At 42.6% G+C, this 20,498-nt stretch overlaps 1 protein-coding gene across 2 annotated transcripts in view; it reads left to right on the top strand.

Moving 5' to 3' along the window:
- Nucleotides 1–344: 344 nt before the first annotated feature.
- NRSN1 (neurensin 1) overlaps nucleotides 345–20,498 on the top strand; it is a 38,478-nt gene continuing 18,324 nt past the window's right edge. The window contains exon 1 of one of the 2 annotated variants that reach the window (XM_073631147.1): nucleotides 345–524. The gene's annotated coding sequence lies outside the window, so the exon portion shown is untranslated. The remainder of the gene's footprint in view (nucleotides 525–20,498) is intronic. The other variant, XM_073631148.1, reaches the window with a different exon arrangement.

Consider the following 20,498-nt stretch of genomic DNA (forward strand, 5'->3'; position numbering starts at 1 on the left):
TGTGTATTCTGCGCGTGTATACTGTGTGTGTATACTGTATGTATGTGTGTATACTGTGTGGCCCCATAATCTCCTATTGCCTGGGGGCCCCATAATCTCCTATTGCCCGGGGGCCCCATAATCTTCTCCTATTGCCCGGGGGCCCCATAATCTTCTCCTATTGCCGGGGGCCCCATAATCTCCTATTGCCCGGGGGCCCCATGAGTTGTCAGTCCGCCCCTGCTAGGACATTATTTGAAGACCCCAACGAAAAATGTCAGTAACAGAGGTTAGAAGAATATTGTAGTTGCGCCTTGCAGCCAGAGGGGGAGCTCCCAGCTCGGTCACGTCCTAGGGATGCAGAGGATGCCGTGTCGTAGCCGGCCTTGGCAGCCCAGTGCGCAGGCACGGTGAGCTCCGCTCCTTGAGAAGGATAATAATAGGTGGTGTGTGAGGCTTCGCTGGCTCAGAGGGATGGGACCCGAACGAGGACGGATCTGCAGCTAGCAGCACGGCTCTCCCGGGCATAGCAGGTACTGGGAAAGGTAAACATGGAGTGATAGGATGGCGATGATTGCTAGGATGAGACTTTTCATGGACAGATCGGAAGATGGACACATAGACATTGGAATCAGCAATGCAAATCACAGCTTTGTATTGTAAGGACGGATGTGATTCCATAGCATTGTCTGGATGGGATGTAATATTGGGGTGGGGGGGTCGGTGGATAGTAAAGTGCAGAGTATATAGAGGAGGAAAGTAGTAGATTGTATAGAGAGCAGACTGATACAGATGGTGTGGATGGCGTCACATGTTACGTGTTCTGGGGGAATCAATTTCAGCACCATGGAGAGCAACAGGACACTGGTGAAGGACATAGAGGGGAAAGGACACTGCCTGCCTCCCACACTCAGCCATTCTGTCCTTGTCCTCTACATTATTATTATACAGTATTTATATAGCGCCAACAGTTTGCACAGCGCTTTACAACTTGAAGGTAGACAGTACAAATACAATACACATTAATACAGTAAGAATCAGAGGGCCCTGCTCCTTAGAGCTTACAATCTAAGATCTATTATCACTGCTATAAAGATGAGATGTATAATAAGCCAAAATGCACTAACCAAGAACAGCCAATCCGAATTCGGCTTTCACTGCGCTCACATCTGATTGGTTGCTACAAGATACGGCATTTCGCACATCAACCTTCTCTGCCCACTTTTAGGGGCTCATTCACACTATCTGCGTTTGATCCATTGTGGGTTTTTGTTTAGTGGGTTGTGTGCGTTTCATAAAAATCCGGGCATGCCTTTTTAGGTCTCATTTACATGCAGTTGAACGCATTTTTAAACGCAGTACGGATGCACAGGCAAGAAAAACAAATGTATTTCAGTGAACCTAGGTTGCTGTGTATAAATTGCTTCATTTTCTTTTTTTTTTTTTGAGCACCATAAATGCATGTATATGCAACGCAGTAAAATAATTAAAATAATACCAAAAGACACACCGCAAACGTATGCTAACATTCACGCGGAACCGAACTTTACACTAAACACAGGGATGGAGGTGTAAATGAGCCTTCAACTCACTTTACTATAGCGTGACGCAACATGCCACGTAGACTTAAATGAAAGGTCAAGTTAAAAAATAAGTAGACAGTACTTTGGGTTATGCCAACCCAAAGCATCGCCCTACACAATGGACACCAATCCGCGATGTAGTTCGCAGGATGGTATGAATAAGCCCTTACTCCAGAAATGGGTTAATTAAACTATGATGCTAAGGGATGAGATATATAAAAAATATGAATATATATATATATATAATAAAAGGAGGTGAGGCAGCCATGTTGGGTGCAGTTGAGACAGTTAAAGTGGAACTTCACTCCCCCTTTTACTATTTCCGGTACACGAAGAGTTTGCTCTTTTGACATACTAGCGGCTAAGGAGGAAAAAGCTGTCGCCGCCTTAAAGGCAGGCATGTTTTTGGTTAGTATCGGGTAGGGCTGGGAAAAAAAATCGATTTAAATCTTGAATCGAGTTGAGAGGTCAAATCGATTCAAATTTTAAGCAAATCGATTTTTTTAGATTTTTTTTTTTCACCGCGCCGGTGCTGAGGAGCTGCGGGCAGGAGTTTTTAGGTGAGGCCGCGGCTTTGGCCTAGTCCTCAAAGCCGGACGCGGCGGACTAGGCCGGACACCGCGGCCTAGCCTAAAAACTCCTGCCCGCAGCTCCTCAGGACCGGCGCGGTGACCAAATAAAAAAAAAACTCGATTGTAATTGTGAATCGAGTTTTTTGTAAAAAAAATTGCAGATTTTTTTTTTTTTTAATTGCCCAGCCCTACTATCGGGCGGACTAACAACGTCCACTCATAATATGTACCAGAGTGTACACGCTTGGCGGTGTTGTGTGCAAACAGCAACTCGTCTAAATCTCCAATTACTGATGCTACAGTAACCAGAAGTGACGTGCTTGGAGATCTCGATGAATTGGCTATTTTGACAGAACACCTACATGCCTGTGCTAAGGGCAGATGCATTCCAGGAAGTAAATGCTACATGAATCATCGGCCCCAACTCAGGATGGCCACAGCCAGAAATGCTAGGGGTTTTTTTGTTTTTTTTAGGTGATTTCTCAACAATTTAAAGCAAAGAAACATGGATGGATGGGGGGGGTTTGCTTTGAATAATAAAAATGAATTAAATCGTGTTTTTGGTTTGTGGTGCGCAGATGCAGTGAAGATCCTCTTTAACCTACCAGCATGTCTTTATGAGTGTGGGAGGAAACCAGAATACCTGGAGGAAAACCACACACATACAGGGAGAACATGCAAACTCCATGTAGATTGTGTCCTGGTCAGGATTCAAACCTAAAGACCCTAGTGCTGCAAAGTAAACATGCTAACCACCAAGCCACCGATCTCAATAAGTCTAATTTTTGACTTTAGTTGTCCTCACTGATTGTTAGTTCTATCTCGAACGTTATCATATTCTGATAACAGTATGAGTTGAATACAAAAATTGCTAATGTTCAGTAAGTGTTCCTTTTTATTTCACATGGTGTTATTTATATAATTTTTATCATATACATGCAGATTCAACCAAAGTGACCATGATGGAGGTTAGAGTAAACTATAACACTGTCGGGAAATGTTACTGTTTTATCTTCTTTTTTTTTTGATTGAGGACTGTTGCTGCTCTGGCCCCCCTGATATTAGATTATCCAAATTCCTATCACTGTCTCTTTTGCTGATCAAATTGGTCTGCAGAAAAGCGTGGAGAAGAATATAAAGATGTGTAAGAGAGTAAGAGACTTCTTGAGTCCCCCGCTGACACTCCTGGCCCCTCCCTCCTGCTGAGTACACCCAGAGAAAGCAGCTTTCTATGGGGGCACCCAAGCAGACTCACTCCCGAGCCACTGCTCTGCATGTCCATTCACACACAGAGCCGCAGCTCGGCCCCACCCCCTTTCTTTCCTCAATGGCTCACTGGCTGTGATTGACAGTCTCAACCCTTGAGGAGGGAGAGTACCCGGAGAACTGAGGCTTTTGTGCACATCGCTGGATCAAGATAGGGGCTCAGGTAAGTATTAGGGGAGCTGCTGCACACATAAGTTTTTTTACTTTAATGCATAGAACCACTTTAAGCTGTTAGAATTAATTTATTTGGATGGTGATAAACCTGCCTCCACACAGAGGCCAGATCGTCCCTATGTTTATTTTAAATAGAGAAGGGGAATTATTGTGGCAGGGCTCTTGGTGACAGCTTTCAAAGAAAAAGAAAAGTAGGACAAAACATTAAAGGTTACAATGATATTATTTCCCTGTATATACTGTAATAAAGAGGTAAGAAGGTAAATATCTTTTCATATGGCAACATTGAAGAAATGACACTTTGCTACAATGTAAAGTAGTGAGTGTACAACTTGTATAACAGTGTAAATTTGATGTCCCCTCAAAATAACTCAACACACAGCCATTAATGTCTAAACCACTGGCAACAAAAGTGAGTACACCCCTAAGTGAAAATGTCCATATTGAAACCAATTAGCCATTTTCCCTCCCTGGTGTCATGTGACTTGTTAGTGTTACAAGATCTCAGGTGGGAATGGGGGAGCAGGTGTGTTAAATGTGGTGTTATCGCTCTCACTCTCTCATACTGGTCAATTATTCCTCTACATAAAGATGGCCTAGGCTATAAGAAGATTGCCAAGACCCTGAAACTGAGCTGTAGCATGGTGGCCAAGACCATGCAGTTTAACAGGACAGGTTCTACTCAGAACAGGCCTCGCCATGGTTGATCAAAGAAGTTCACGTGCTCAGCGTCATATCCAGAGGTTGTCTTTGGGAAATAGATGTATGAGTGCTGCCAGCATTGCTGCAGAGGTTGTAGGGGGGGGGTCAGCTTGTCAGTGCTCAGACCAAACACCGTACACTGCATCAATTTGATCTGCATGGCTGTCGTCCCAGAGGGAAGCTTCTCTAAAGATGATGCACAAGAAAGCCCACAGTTTGCTTAAGACAAGCAGACTAACGACATGGATTACTGGAACCATGTCCTGTGGTCTGATGAGACCAAGATAAACTTATTTGGTTCAGATGATGTCAACCATGTGAGGAGTACAAAGAAAAGTGTGTCTTGCCAACAGTCAAGCATGGTGGTGGGAGTGTCATGGTCTGGGGCTGCATAAGTGCTGCCAGAACTGGGGACCTACAGTTCATTGAGGGAACCATGAATACCAACATGTACTGTGACATACTAAAGCAGAGCATGATCTCCTCCCCTCAGAGACTGGGCCGCAGGGTAGTACTCCAACATGATAACGACCCCAAATACATCTCTAAGATGACCACTGCCTTGCTAAAGAAGCTGAGGGTAAAGGTGATGGACTGGCCAAGCATGTCTCCAGACCCAAACCCTATTGAGCATCTGTGGGGCTTCCTCAAAAGGAAGATGGAGGAGCGCAAGGTCTCTAACATCCACCAGCTCCATGATGTCGTCGTGGAGGAGGGGAAGAGGACTCCAGTGGCAACCTGTGAAGCTCTGGTAAACTCCATGCCCAAGAGGGTTAAGGCAGTGCTGGAAAATAATGGCGGCCACACAAAATATTGACACTTTGGCATCAATTTGGACATTTTCACTTAGGGGTGTACACACTTTTATTGCCAGTGGTTTAGGCATTAATGGCTGTGTGTTGAGTTATTTTTGAAATGACAGCAAATTTAAACTGCTTTACAAGCTGCACACTCACTACTTTACATTGTAGCAAAGTGTCATTTCTTCAGTGTTGTCTCATGAAAAGATATAATAAAATGTTTACAAAAATGTGAGGGGTGTACTCATTTGTGTGAGATACTGTGTGTGTGTGTGTATACAGTATAATGTATATATATAATAAAACATCAATGCTTTATATAAAGACGTGAAATATATTTACAAACCTGTATACATCTGAGTGTAAAGTAAGAAATGCATATCTTCTATGGCTACAATGTATGGCATTTAACTGGAAATCAGATTATAGCACATACATTTCCATTCCCACTATGTCTGCTTGTCTGGAATAACTATAAATAGCATTCATTGTCAGGAGTATGTATTTTTCAATGGAAGCACATATTAAATAAGGATTTTCCAATGAGAGACAATACACAAATTAAGTTCTGATGGCATCATTTGCATGCAGATGTCACAATCCAATTTCCCATAACAGAGCATTATTGTAGTGGAAATGTGCTCTGGCAGTTGTCATTTTTTATAAGCAATACTGACTTCTGTGCTAACCTTATTTGCTTGCTTAATTTCTGTGCTTATTAGTGTTCCCAGCTTACAGCTTCTGGTTGCTATGGAGCAGAATGATGGCTTCTGAACCTATATAGAGAGGTGTATGACTGGATGTTGGGGGAGGAGTGACAGAAATGTTAGCTTTCCACCCACCACTTCCTCTTGGCAGATCTGCTTTTGACTGACTCTGTCTAGATCTCGCCTTCCCACTAATCCTCTCCTCTTTTTTCTCTTTAGATTTCATTTTTGAGTATATTTTTTGTATGTCTAGCAATCTACAGGTTGTATTTTTTTTTTTTTTAGGTTATTATACAATATGTATCATTAGGATGGAAATCATAAACAATTAGTCATAGTCATTATATATATAAATGTGTGTGTATATATATATATATATATATATATATATATATATATATATATATATATATATATATATATATATATATATATATATATATATAATTAAAATGTATGTATGTATTTATCAGCGATGGCGGCCACACTGATCTATTTGAAACTAGCAAAAAGGTGGGCAAGGCATATATAAAAACTATACAACATAAATCTCTGTTATAGGCCAAGTAGTTGAATAGTTAAGTATATTTTTTGTTCTGTTTTTGTTTTGTTTTTTTTGTTGGTTAGCTTGATTGTAGCCAGTTAGCTATCAACAAAATTTCACCAAAACGGCAATTCTCAATTTTCGCTTATTGAGCTTTTTAGGCAAAATTTGCTAAATACACTTCTTTTTTCTTTAGGCTCAGTTCACATATATGCTGTGCGGGAAACAGCAAATCCTGAGCATTTTCCACACCACATTGAAGTCGCACTTCGGTCATGCAATCTGCAACCAGTGTCAATGACCAATTGAACTGACGCCCCAAAACAGATTGCAAAACGCAGTGCGATTGCAAGAATCAGATCGTATGGGTGTGAGCACCCATACGATCCGATTCCAGCCTGCACCTTTTTTGTGCCATGCAAATGAAGCCCATACAAAATGAATGGGCTCAAATCGCACTGCAAAGAATCGCATGTGATTTGAATAAGAATGCGGTGCAATTCCTATCCGAATCACATGCGTTGTCCCGCCCTGCATAAATGTGAACCCGGCCTTACTTAGAAGAGGTGTACATAAAGTATATTAGTTTATTTAATTGAGTGTTTTTTTTATTTGTGTTTGATGGTTATTTGTGTACTAGAATTTCAGTTTTTAAGTTTTTTTCCTTTATGAGAAAAAAATGTAGATTTACATGGCTTAAAACGGTTGTATACCGCTGGACTTTTTCTGTTTTTTTTTTTGGTAAAGTCATAATGTGCTAGTATGCATCGCATACTAGCACATTATGTAAAACTTACCTTAAAACTAAGCTGTTCCAGCGCCACGATGTTAGCGCTGCAGCCGCATCCATCTTCACTCGTCTTGCTTCCAGGTTTGCGGGCTCTGGGTCTGTGACTGACCGGAGGCGCGATGGCATAACTCCTACGCATGTGCGCAGGAGCCGCCGTTCATGGCACACGGCTCAGAAGGAACGGCACGGTGCCAGTTTAGGAGATATTTACACTACCTATAGGTAAGCCTTATTATAGGCTTGCCTGTAGGTAAATGTCAGCAGAGGACATTTAAAAGGAAAGCTAGAGCAATCTCCCCCATTTTTACATCTTTAAGTGTAGGGCAACGCTTGCGAAATGTCTATGGAGACATCTACCAAGCAGCAGGCTGGCTGCCGCAGTGCACCTGTCTCAGGTGCTACAGGGACGATCCAGAGGCTTGTATGTCAATAGACTTCGATTAAATGACGATCCAGGCTTCCGTGTCCATTGTAATAAAGTTTGATTAAACATTAGAGCCCTCCCTGTTTAGCTCGTTACCTATCACATCTATGCTGCCATGTTGGCAACAGGAAAACAGAAAATTGTATCAAATACTTACCATAGTTTCCTTTTCCTAATGCCAATCCATGTCAGCATAAGAACACTCCCTTTTTTGATCTTGATTTATACAGGTACGGTGGGTGGATATAGGGGCAGAGCTATATCACAGATATGCTGCCATGGACTGGCATCAGGAAAGGAAAATTGTGGTATTTGATACAATTTTCAGTTTTAGCCCCTTGTGGGACAAGCCACTAGCAGTCAAATGGTTAAATTGTATGTCACACTAAAAAATTTTTTCTAGTTTTGGAAAAAATGGGGAAGGATTAGAACCCCTATCAGGTTTTTGCTACAATCCGGGGCACTTTCTCCCCTGCTGACAATGGTCTCACCACACAGGAATTGGGAGAAAATTTGGGACACAACAGAAATGAAATTCTGACGAATTTAGCTTCTCCCTACTCTACTATTTCTGTCTCTGTTGCTGTTACAAAGTTACCCTCATTTCCTGTCTGGTAAAATGTTTTCTGTATAACAGGAAGTAGGGGAAAATCTCTCTAATGGAGCCTTAGATAGCGATCTAGGGCTGACCGGTGTTCTAATGTTTCCTCACTCCATCCAAAACTAAGAAAAAACATTTTGCCTGGACATACACTTTATGGGGCGTATTTATAAAGTAGTGAATCTCATATTCAGCAAACCTTCTCTGCTGGAGATAATTACAGCTCTGTGTGTGTTTAAATAACAGTGATCGAGTCTCCACCAGAGGATGTTACAGATGTGTGGAAGGCCCTGGAATGGTGCAGGGCTGCAGGCTGGAGAAACTACCTGCTGGCATTGGATCAGGCAAAAGCTTTTGATCTGGTCAATCATAAGTACCTATGGCTTCTTCTTGGCAACTGAACCTTATTAAGAGGTCTGTACCTACCTTCTCAGGTGGATGGGAGGCCTAGGTATGGTCAACGTGGTGGTATTCTTTTCTCTGATGTTGTTGAAACTAAATTTTGGTAATATGCTTGCTGGCTAAGGAACCGCCTGGGTGGGTTGGTATTTTTCAGTCCTGGTTTAGGCCTTTTCTGAGAAGCTGGGAGAATGGTGGGCCAGTGAAAAGCCTGAGGGTCCAACATGGTAAGTTCCCAACTTATGTTGCCCCATGTCTGAAAATGCTTCGGCAGTGGCGAGTGATGACAGAGGAAATTAAGTCTCTTCCTAGGAAAGGCCCTGGAGAGGAGGGTTGTTGAATCTGCCTTTAGCGAGCCATTGGCCTTGAGCGATTGCCCAGGCCGTGTTATGAGGGAGGGTCTGCGTTTGATTAATCCGGAGAGAATCCCTTTAAAGTTTCTGGATTTGGCCTGTCACTCGTTCCATGGCAGACTCTATGTGAAGGGCAACTTGAAGCATCGTTCTGCAGAGAACCATGGTTGTCCAAGAGTGTGGCGGTATGGAGGAGACAATGGACCATTTCTTGCTTCTGTGCCCTTTCAAGAAGTCTATAAGCGGGTGGGTGAGGCTCTGGGTATCCCTTTCCTTTCCCGCTTGAGTTATGCAGAGTGGTCGTATGGGTCTTTTGAGACACCTTGGGATTTTGATTTTGAGACACTTTTTCTAGTTAGCTTAGTAGTCTGTTACTTCAAGTGGAATGCACAGTGTCAGATTTCCACCCAGAGAAAAGTCCTTCCTGTCGAGGTGGTGGTGCACAACATTCTGGATGAGGTTGGGAAGATTCGGGGTCTTGAGAAGGACAGGTGGTGGCTGGGGGCCTGGACAAAGCCGTGGAGGAATGTCAGGTCCCCGAAGCTGCTGTCTGTCAGTTTCTGGGTGTGCGGCTTTTTTTCTGTCCTTTCACGTCCCCTAGATTTTGATAAGATCAGATATTTGGAAAAAGGCTGCATGCGTGGGTTAAATATGTAATCGTTTCTTAGCCTGAGGGTGTGTTTAGGTTGAAGTTAGGGCTTTGTTTTGCATAATTTTGTAGTTTGCTAGTAATACAATTATGTTTCTTTGTACATAGTTCTATTTATGCTTTTTGGCAAAAAGCCATTTGCTTTTTTTTATCTTCTGGTGCAAGCCGATTTGCTTTTGTTTATTTATGTATATATTATTTTTTATTTATTTTTGTATATATGTAAACATGTTTTAATAACAAGCTGTATGCTTGCAAGTTTTTAATAATTTTTTTTTACAGATGTGTGAAAGGTAAATCGGGGATCAGTAGCATAACTCTAACAAAGGTCCACCTTTTATAGATGACATGCTAGAAACACAAAGCCCTGTGTGTAAAGGCAAATTGTTTGGATGGAGTGGGGTAGAGCTGGAACACCTGACATCTGTTTATTGCTGTCTCTGTCCCCACAAGAGATACAGGGGTTGGCCAAAAGTATTGAAACACCAGGTAAAAGAACGAAATTGTTACTTAATATGGTGGTAAATGGCACTGCTTTTGGGAAACAATTTCTGCACCATGGATTCCACATGGTCATACAAAGTTGTTGGCAGTGACTCTACCTTTCAAGGTGATGATGGGGCCTGCAGAATTCCAAGATATGGCTGCCCAGACCAGGATTCTGCTGCCACAATGCTTGGCACAAGACAGTCCTGATTGTAAGCTTAGGACAGCTTTTTGTGTGATTGTTAGAAGCCGGCACCTGCTTCATCCTAACAACCAATGATTCATCCCTGCTGTCCACGAGGAATTCCCTGCCTGCTGGCAGCAGAATGTAAACAAAAGAGCCAAAATTTTTATTTTTTTTTTTAAACGGATTGCAGGTCTTCCTAAAATTCATACCAAGCCCTTCGGGTCAGGTATGGATTTTGAAGGGGACCACATGCCAAAAAAAAAATGTGTGGGGTCCCCCCAAAATCCATACAAGGCCCTTTGGTCTGGTATGGATTTTAAGCAGAACGGGGTTGACTTATTGGAATCTGAAAGTCCCCAATCCATACCAGGCCAGCCAAAGGACTTGGTCTGGGCAGCCATATCTTGGAATTCTGCAGGCCCCATCATCACCTTGAAAGGTAGAGTCACTGCCAAAGACTTTGTATGACCATGTGGAATCCATGGTGCAGAAATTGTTTCCCGAAAGCAGTGCCATTTACCACCATATTAAGTAACAATTTCGTTCTTTTACCTGGTGTTTCAATACTCTTGGCCATTTGGCACACCATTTTTTTTTTTTTTTATGTCTGCTCTTTTGTTTATATTCTGCTGTCAGTGGAGAGTCCCCCACTGACAGCAGGGATGACTCAGCATTGACGGTGCTAGCTCCTCAAAAACCAATAAGTCACTGGTTGTTAGGATACTGGAAGGTGCTGGTTCCTAACAACCAACTCATCTCTGCTGGCTGACAGGGAATAGTTGCAGTAAACAAAATGTATCAAAATCACATCAAGTTGCACTGCACTAGAAAATCGGATCAAAATTGCACTGTACCAGTATAAACCAAGCCTGAAGATCCATTGGCTGGCAGCCACCCTAGCCACCACCTAGGGTGGCAGGTAGGATTGCCACATCATCACTTTAATCCAGGACACACATTAATTACACAGGTTCTGTGGCCGATTAAGGTGGTAATTAAACTCACTTGATTCCTTATCTGCATTAAATCAGCCTCAGAACCTGTGTAATTAATATGTGTCCTGGATTAAAGGTATGATGTGGAAACCCTTGTGCCAGGGGTTCGCAATCTCATGGGGCCACTTTGTGATTCTTGTGGCTTTACCATTCTTACACATGCTCAGAACCACTTGTGGTGGCCTCCCAGTGCAAAGTTTTGTGAGTACCAAAGCTTGATCAAGGAAAAATGGATGTAGTTTATTGTGCCACGGTGTTAAAGAGAGGGTTGTGTTTCTCCTAAAATACTCCTTCAAGACTTGATTCAAAGAGGGCTACTATAGTCCTAACAGGGTCTCTGAGAGTCATTTAGCTTAGCAGTGACTCCTATCAGAAAAATGTGCAGAAACTGTTCAGTTGTGTATTCTAATCTTAGAACCTATACAGGCCTGAGTTCTATTAGCATTTGTAATAAATAGTTACAAAATATAATATGGGTGGGTATGATAGCAATTTGGAATAGTAGCAAGGTTGTTTCTGTACTTTGATCCCACAACCTAGTAACCAAAATTAGCTGAACCATACATGTCCCTTTCATTGTTCATTTAAATGATTACATTGAGAACTTCGTGAAATCTTCACTATAGTTGGGTGCTTTTAGAAAAGTTAGAGGAGGAGAAGAACTTTGCTTAGGACCTTTAGATTACCAAAGCAATTGCAGGCAACAAGGGAAAGTAGGTAGGCAATGCTAGGCAGGTGTATCAAGAACTCTATCTATCAATATCTCTCAAGACTTAACTTTCAGTTTTGACTGAAGTATGTCTTCTATGTCTATAATTCTCTCACCAGCCATCACATTGGACTTTGCACTGGAGTTTCTTTTAAAGACAGGAGGGTAGTAAATAAGCAGGAGGTCCAAACTTTCTTTAACTAGAAGGCTCCCCTTTATTAGTGCTAGCAATCATCCAACTGATTACTTAAAACAGACCAAAAAGCGTTTTGTGCGTGGGGTTGGACATGAAAAAACAAAAACAAACCTTGCTTGGTGCAAAGACCACTTTAGAGAAGGCTTTTAAAGAGTGATTGTCCTTTTTTTTCTGCCTATAAATGTCCTATGTGCCTATGGGGGTTATTTACTAAAGAGAACCCACTTTGCACTGCAAGTGCACTTGAAAGTGCAGTCGCTGTAGATCCGAGGGGGACATGCAAGGAAAATAAAAAACAGCATTTTAGCTTGCACATGATTGGATGATAAAATCAGCAGAGCTTCCCTTCATTTCAGATCTACCCCTAAGGTTGAGAGTGACTGCACTTCCAAGTGCACTTTCAGTGCACTTTCAAGTGCACTTGCAGTGCAAAGTGGATTTGCCTTTCGTAATAAACCCCCTATGTGTCCTTGTACAAATAGGCGTTTAGATGTAGAAAAAAAAAACAGTGGCAGTAGAGGAGTGTTTTGCCGCAAAAAAACACTGACTTGCCTAAACGCCTGTAAATAGTCTGGACACTTTTTCAATGCTGCTTTTTCCTCCCCTGGATGCCTTTGCCCCAGGGGAGGAAAAAGCAGCATTACCAAAACGTCCTGTGTGCATGAAGCCTTAAAGTGGTTGTAAAGGTACAAGGTTTTTTTTACCTTCATGTGCATGCATGAAGGTAAAAAACCTTCGGTGTGCAGCAGCCCCCCCCCCCCAAGACTTACCTGAGCCCCCTTTCGATCCAGTGATGTCCACGAGAGCCTTACCTCTCTGTGGTCAATCACAGCCAGTGAGCCAATCGGGGGACAGAGGGGACGGGGCCGAGCCACGGCTCTGTGTATGAATGGACACACAGAGCTGCAGGTCGGGAGCAAGCATGCTTGGGTGCCCCAAGCCTACTTGCTGTGGGGAGCACCCAGCAGGAGGGAGGAGCCAGGAGCGCCGGCGTTGGACCCGAGAAGAGGATCTGGGTTGCTCTGTGCAAAGCCACTGCACAAAGCAGATAAGTATAACATGTTTGTTATTTAATAAAAAAAAACAAACAAGGCTTTACTATCTCTTTAAAATGTATAAATTACAAATTCCTATTTTTTATAAAAAAGCATATTAATAGGTCCACTTTCATATTACTCTGAGGCTTCCTTTAGAGTTGCAGGTGGGGGGCTGCAAAAATCCGTGATTGAGCCGCGTTTTTGCAATAGGCAGCAGTCAGGGGTCTTTACATGCCGCGGCTGTGATTTTTTGATTCCTACACATGGCAAAGTTCACACCCAACATGAAGCTATCAGCGGGCAGCAAATCTGCTACACATTCAAGTAAATGGTGAAGTGCCACAAACGCCCCGCAACCACATGCAGTGCACAAGGTTGCAGAGCATTTGTCGGCAAAATTGGGGTTGAAACCGATGGTGATGAGGTGTCACATCACTTCCCCACCACCTGTCAGTAGCCTCTGGTGCGCGATCTGAAAGGGCTTTAGAGGCAAGGGAGATTTATACTCATGTCTACTGTAAATTTACCCTGAGCGTATTTAAAGATTAAGATTATCTTTTCAAACAACTAATAATACTAATGTTTGTTGTTTTGGAAGTACTTGTAATGATACAATGTGCATTGCACAACAAGTTCCCCATAGAGGCACATTGAATACATTGTAGTGTTTAGCTGGGGTTGCTATGACAGAAATATTATCACTTTCTTTCTAAGTATCATCAGAGTTACTGTTCTACTTTTTCTTGTGGTATGTGTAATTAATTATAGTGAGGCACAGGCTATTCTAAAGGCAGCTGACTGTGTAAAACAGCATGTGCAGCTGTGTTTCATATAAAATGAGCTACGCAACATTTTAATCTTCACACCTGCAAAAAATAAAAGTTGCAATGCATATCAATTAAAAATAGTCTCTCTACTAATTGAATAGTGTGCTCAGAAGCAGGCCAGATAAATTGGTCTTGACATGCAGCTGTTTGCCTTTTATGAAAATTTGACTCTTAACATATTTCTCATTTAGTGAATAGTTTGTAGTTAAAGGCCACTCCACTCACAATGAAAACTTGCACAATATGCAGGAATAGGAGAGGATTCAGCCCCCTTCTAGCAGTTTTAGCTGCTGCCCAAGACCTCAGGAAGGGGCTTCTCCTCCCTTCCGGCATAGGCAATGTACACTAAGCTCTGTGTATTTTTTATATGTTCACATGGAGAATCCACTATATGATGTATGATGCAGTATTTATGCAGAACGGTTGCATCTGGTACTGGGATGCTGGCGATGGGTGTTTTTTGGCATAGAATTGCTTACTGTTGATGCAGAAGCTCCCATTGCTGGATATGGTATGTAGCAGAATATGACTGACCTGGAACAAGTTGTGATTTCACTCTGGTTGTCCTTTATGCTTGTTACAGGTCAGTGTCTCAAAATAATTATAGTACAGCAAAGGAAGCCAGGCAAATAGTATTTGTCAAAGGAGGTTGTAATGGCAGCACCTGTATCTCTCTTTAAAGTGATTTGTAAATTCTCTTTTTTTTAATTAAAAATAACAAACATGTTATACTTACCTCCTCTATGCAGTTGGTTTTGCACAGAGCAGCCCCGATCCTCCTCTTCTCAGGTCCCTCTTCGGTGCTCCTGGCCCCTCCCTCTTGTTGAGTGCCCCCACAGCAAGCAGCTCGCTATGGGGGCATCCGAGCCAAGCCACAGCTCCCTGTGTCCATTCAGACATGAGCCAGGGCCTGGCCCCGCCCCTTTCTCTCCTCATTGGCTGACTGACTTTGATTGACAGCAGCGGGAGCCAATGTCTCAGCTAATGAGGAGGGGAGTGCAGGGCAGCTGAGACAATCCTATAATGTCACTGGATCTAGATGGACCTCAGGTTAGTGGGGAGCTGAGGGTGGCTGCTGACACAGAATGCTTTTTATCTTAATTCATAGAATTCATTAAAGTGTTACTAAACGCACAACAGTAAAATCAGTGTGTATATGCAGTAAAACATGCTTGTTATACTCACTGTGGAACCTAAAGGGTTAATCCTCTGCATTGTGTATCAAGGCTGTATGATCCTGTCTCTCTGATCTTCTTCTTTAATGGACTCCAATACATCTCATGTTGCAGATGCTCAGTTGGGTGTGTATTGCTAGAGAGTTTTTTTTTTCTTGGGAGAGTGCATGTGATCAGCACAGGGCCAATCAGCACTGCCCAGACAGAGGATCATTGGAGAATGAAAACCCCTCCTGCAAGCTTTAAGCAGAGATTGATACAAGTCACTGCTATATACTGCTGATGAGAAAATGTATTTAGCAGTTTATATTTACTAAAAATAATTGCATTTCCATTTTCGGTGTACTGTGGGAGACCAGATATAGTGAATGCAGGTTCTGAGTTTAGTAACACTTTAAGATAAAAAAAAAAAAAACATCTGCCCTTCCAACCACTTTAAAGGCATTGTAAAGGCTCTTTTTTTTTTTTTTTTTTTTAAATAACAAACATGTCATACTTACCTCCTCTGTGCAAGGGTTTTGAACAGAGTGCCTCAATCCTCCTCTTCTGGGGTCCCCCAGTGGCACTCCTGGCTCCTCCCCTCATCGAGTGCCCCGACAGGAGAAACGCTTTCCCTGGGGGCACTCATGCAGCGGTGCTCCTGTGTCCTGCTGCTGCGTCCATTGACACAGACAGCAGGACTCGGCCCCGACTCCCACATCATTGGATTTGATTGACAGCAGCAGGAGCCAATGGCTGCGCAGCTATCAATCTATCCAATCAGGACCCGAGACACCGGCTGGAGCTGGTGTGCTCGTCCCCGTCGCTGGAAAGAATGCATTAAGGTGAAAAACCTTGAGGGTTTACAACCCCTTTAAGGGTTGCAGTTAAAGAATAAAGTGATGCTACCTACCTGCTCTCCCAGTTTCTAATAGAACAATGATGGAGTAGCAACACAGCAATAAGTCATTAGCTCATTCTGCGCTGTCCTCCTGCCATCAGGTTCCCTGCTAGCACATGTGCTAACAAAGAAAGCCTGATTGGCTACTAGCACTACCCTTCCCAATCCCAGTCTCAGTGAAGCTGTGCAAGTAGATGCCAGAGCCTGATTTCAAGACAGATTCAAGTTGTTAGTGGTAGTTGTATGTAAATATCAGTTTAAATATTTAAAGTAATACACAACTGCATTAAAGTGGTATTAAAGTCAAAAGCAAACTTTTATTATATTGCAGCTTGGCATACTTTAGATGTGACGGTTGAATTTGTTTTTTTTTTGTTTTTTTAGGCTTTCTTTCCTTTATTTTCACTTGGTAATTTTGCCAGTAAATCTGTTGTGTTTCCAGCTGTCTTGCAGATGAAGCAGTTACAAAGTTGAGAAAAATCATTTACCATTGACAGGGGTGCTTACATTGATCAGCTTTTATTTATTTATGGAAAATCTTTATCTCAAAAAAGAAAAAAAAAACGTTGCTGTAACTGCTTACAAGTATTAGCTGGAGTTAGACTTCATTTTTTTAGTGTCTAAATCTGCTAGTACATCTAACACTCCCCTCCCCCCAGACTGACAATGCCGCTTTCCAAAAGTGCCCCCTGTGTTTCTTCATCCACAGTGGAGGCACTTTAACACAAGTGGCATGTTACTGGCCACCAGCTGAAAACCAAGGAAAAAAGCCTAAAAATAGAAACGAATGCAGCCACCACATCTATTGATTGGTAAGCTGCAATATATTACATTACCGCTTTAACAAGTTTTTGTTATGTCTGCTAAGAGTTCATCTTTAAGTGATGGGGGATGCATTAGTGTAGGGATAAAACGCTGGCTTGTACACTGCTCACAATGGTTCGCAGTGCTGGAAACCTTGCACTAAACACCACTAGCATCTGACTCCTGGCACAGAAAACAAATGTAACTGTATTTTTGTACCCTTTGCCACTGTTAGATTTTTCATAGGATTGTTTGCAGAGCTCATGACAGCTTGACTAAATCGCTGAGCTTTTACTGTCCTAGCCATGCTATCAGCAGGGGCGTATCTACAACGAGGCAAATAAGGCATTTGCCTTTGTTGCCATTTTTCAGAGAGGCAGTGCCGGCCCCAGGCTCCCACTCCAAGTAAGTTCACTCCATTGCACTGATTCCCCCCCCCTCGCAAATCCAATCTCCTGCAGCTGTTGGCTTCCCCTCCCGCCAAATTTTGGAGTTGCAGGAAACCCCTTCACCTGAAGCTGCTAGCCAGCTCTCCCTCCTCCCCCTCTTGCTAGTGTGGGAGACAGCTGGATGGGTGGAGAGCGGGGGGCTGGTAAACTTGTGTTTACCAGCCCCCTTCTTTTCCTGAAAGAATACAGACAGCGATCCCAGTACTGATTGCTTTGGCATTCTTTAATCACTGACATATAGTAACCTGTGTTTACTGTTTGTCAGTTTGTGAATGAAATATAGTAAACATTGTTTACTATATTTCATTTTATGAATGAATAGGAGTCTCTATAAAGACTCCTATCTCATTCATCCACAGTGCAGCCCAGGCTGCAGAGAAAGGGGACTGTCTTCAGTCCCTTTCTCTGTCTCAAAAAAAAAGAGACATTAGAGGTCTGTTTAGACCCCTGATGTCTCTCCAAAGCAACCCCCCCCCCCATGTAAAAAAAAATATTAAATAAATATTATAAAATTAAAATAATACAATTCCACCTCCTACAAGAAAAAATAAAGTTGTAAAAGAATTTAAATAAAATAAAATACATAGTAAGGGCCCTTTCATGTGGGTGGGCTCCGTAAAGCAGACCTGTCCGTTATGCAGAACGGACACTGACGCAGTCAGCTCTCCTCTATGAGGTAGTTGAATGGAAACAGACCGCCTGTCCATTTCCATCTGTCTGCAATTTGATCCTCCAGACAGATGGTGAATAGATCCCCATCCGTTTGTTTTTGGCGGACAGGATTGAATGGCAGCGGGTGTCAACGAACAGGAAGGGGTGGGACAAATTAAGATGGAGGGGGGGTTGCCCGATTTTAGTTCTACCTAGGGCAGCACAATACCATAATACACCACTGGCTATCACTGTGTGGGGGAGGAATCTACCATCCTAGACAGTACTGAATTCCAGGTAGGGAATAAAATACAGTCAACTACACCCATAAGAGGGAACCCTATTTTAGGAAAAACTGAGTTGAAATTACAATTGAACCCAAGTTATAGAAGTAGGGACAAGGAAAATAAGTTACTATTACCCAGGGCAACCAATCAGCTTTCATTTTGCTAATCTGTTATAGTATTTTTTAATATAATTGGCATAAATGAAATGACATCAATATGCATTACAGTAGCTATCTTTGGATTTATTGTTTAAAAAGTGAAGCCGAACAAGCATATCTATTAAACATATAAGGTTATTTCACTCTACTGAGTCACTTCTGAATTGTTATTTATTGTCTCTTAATTAAGTTTGGATTTTTATTGTAATTTTGTTTGCTACATTGGAGCTTTTATGGCCTAGCTATGAATCACAGAGTGAACCAGACTTTCTCAGAAAACCCATACAAGATTAAAAATAAAATTGTACTTTTTTCTCTCGTAAGAGGGATTCAGATTTTTCATCATTCTTAAAGGTAGGATCATAGTTGAGTTACAACTCAGACAGATTATTTGCCAAGAGCAAAGAACATTTTGTTGTTCCGCCGTTAAATATGAGATGATTACAAGATTGGATGCCTTTTATTTGTCAGAAAAGAAGTATTAAAGTCGACCAGTTAGTAAAATCTCATATAAGATTTGGAATGTTGATATAATTTCAAAAGTTGTTTTCTATATTTTTAAATCTGCAGCTTTCACTGAAAACTGGTGATTTGCCCTGAAGGTCCTTATTCAGGCACCTTCTGTCATGAGGTGATAAATGTCTACAAGTTATGCTCATGTCACATATCACACCGGCATAGACCAGGGACTGGGTCTAAGCAAATGATGTGCAGCTGGTATTGGAACAGATGCATGCAGACAGGAAGTGGTCTGCATGCATTATTTGTGCTACACAGTGGTTTAGGAAAGTCAATTCTGCCCAGTTAGGTATGCACGTCTAACAAAACACCAGAGAGTACTGTCCTTGCAAAGTATATTCATTGTTTATTAACAAAAAATGTCAAACGTATATATTCACAAACAAAATGAGTTTTTTAACACTCCAAAGGGTTTTTTCTCATTGATTTTTGAACCTTGGTCCAATTAAAATGCCAATTCTTGCTAGTGAAACAGAAACACTATGGTATTGAACATTTACCCAGCTAGGGTTTAGGTCTACATGAAACAGGATTCCTAATGCACTTCAGTTTGCTAAAAGGAGAACACACACACAGCTTCCCAGATACAGAGGAAATGCTCAGCATAGATGCTTAGTGAAAACTGAGCATGTGCAGAGTTGCCAGGGCCGCCGATAGGGGGGTACAACTGGCCCTCCTGTAGGGGGCCCGAGCCCTTCTCTTTGATAGGGGGCCAGGCCAGCTGTCAGCTTTAAGTTTTTTGATGCACTAAGGGCTTTTTATTTTTTTAGCCGACGCCTTCGGCCCTGCATCATGCATCACTGCTTACTAGCATCCCAGCTTCTGTGTTTGTAAGTGACACCTATCGCGGCGACACACTCAACCCTTCCTGCTCTCCCTGCATATACAGCAGAGGAGGGGATGGGATGTAGAGGGGCAAACAGCTCTAACATCGAGCCCGCAGCATCTCAAGAAGCCCATGCCGACAGCCTGACCTCCTGTAAGTTTCAGTCCATTCTTTTCTGTGAGGCAACTCTGTGTACTACACAGGGAGAGGAGGTCTGTACTGGAAAAGGAGGAGAAAGGCACTCTGCACTGGGCAGGGAGGAGAGAAAAGCTTTGTATTGGGGGGGGCAGAAATTTGGGGGGAGAGCTCTGAAGGGGGGTGTAAACTGGCCTGTGAGATATGCACACTGGCACTCAGATTGTGATAGCACAATCCTCAACCCTGCACTCTGAATGTAATGCACTCCTCCTGAACGCTGCACCTTGTACATAGAGCACTCCTGAACCCTGCCCTCTTTATGTAGTGTGATTTTGAACACTGCTCTCTGCATGTAATGCACTCCTGAATGCTGCACTCTGCATGTAACGCACTCCTGAACACTGCACTCTGCATGTAACACACTCCTGAACCCTTCACTCTGCCTGTAACACACTCCTGAACCCTGCGCTCTGCATGTAATGCACTCCTGAACCCTGCACTCTGCATGTAACGCACTCCTGAACCCTGCACTCTGCATGTAACGCACTCCTGAACCCTGCACTCTACATGTAATGCACTCCCAAACCCTACACTCTGCATGGAACGCACACCTGAACCCTGCACTCTGTAT

Source organism: Aquarana catesbeiana, linkage group LG05 (genome assembly GCF_042186555.1).
Source record: "Aquarana catesbeiana isolate 2022-GZ linkage group LG05, ASM4218655v1, whole genome shotgun sequence".
Taxonomy (NCBI): domain Eukaryota; kingdom Metazoa; phylum Chordata; class Amphibia; order Anura; family Ranidae; genus Aquarana; species Aquarana catesbeiana.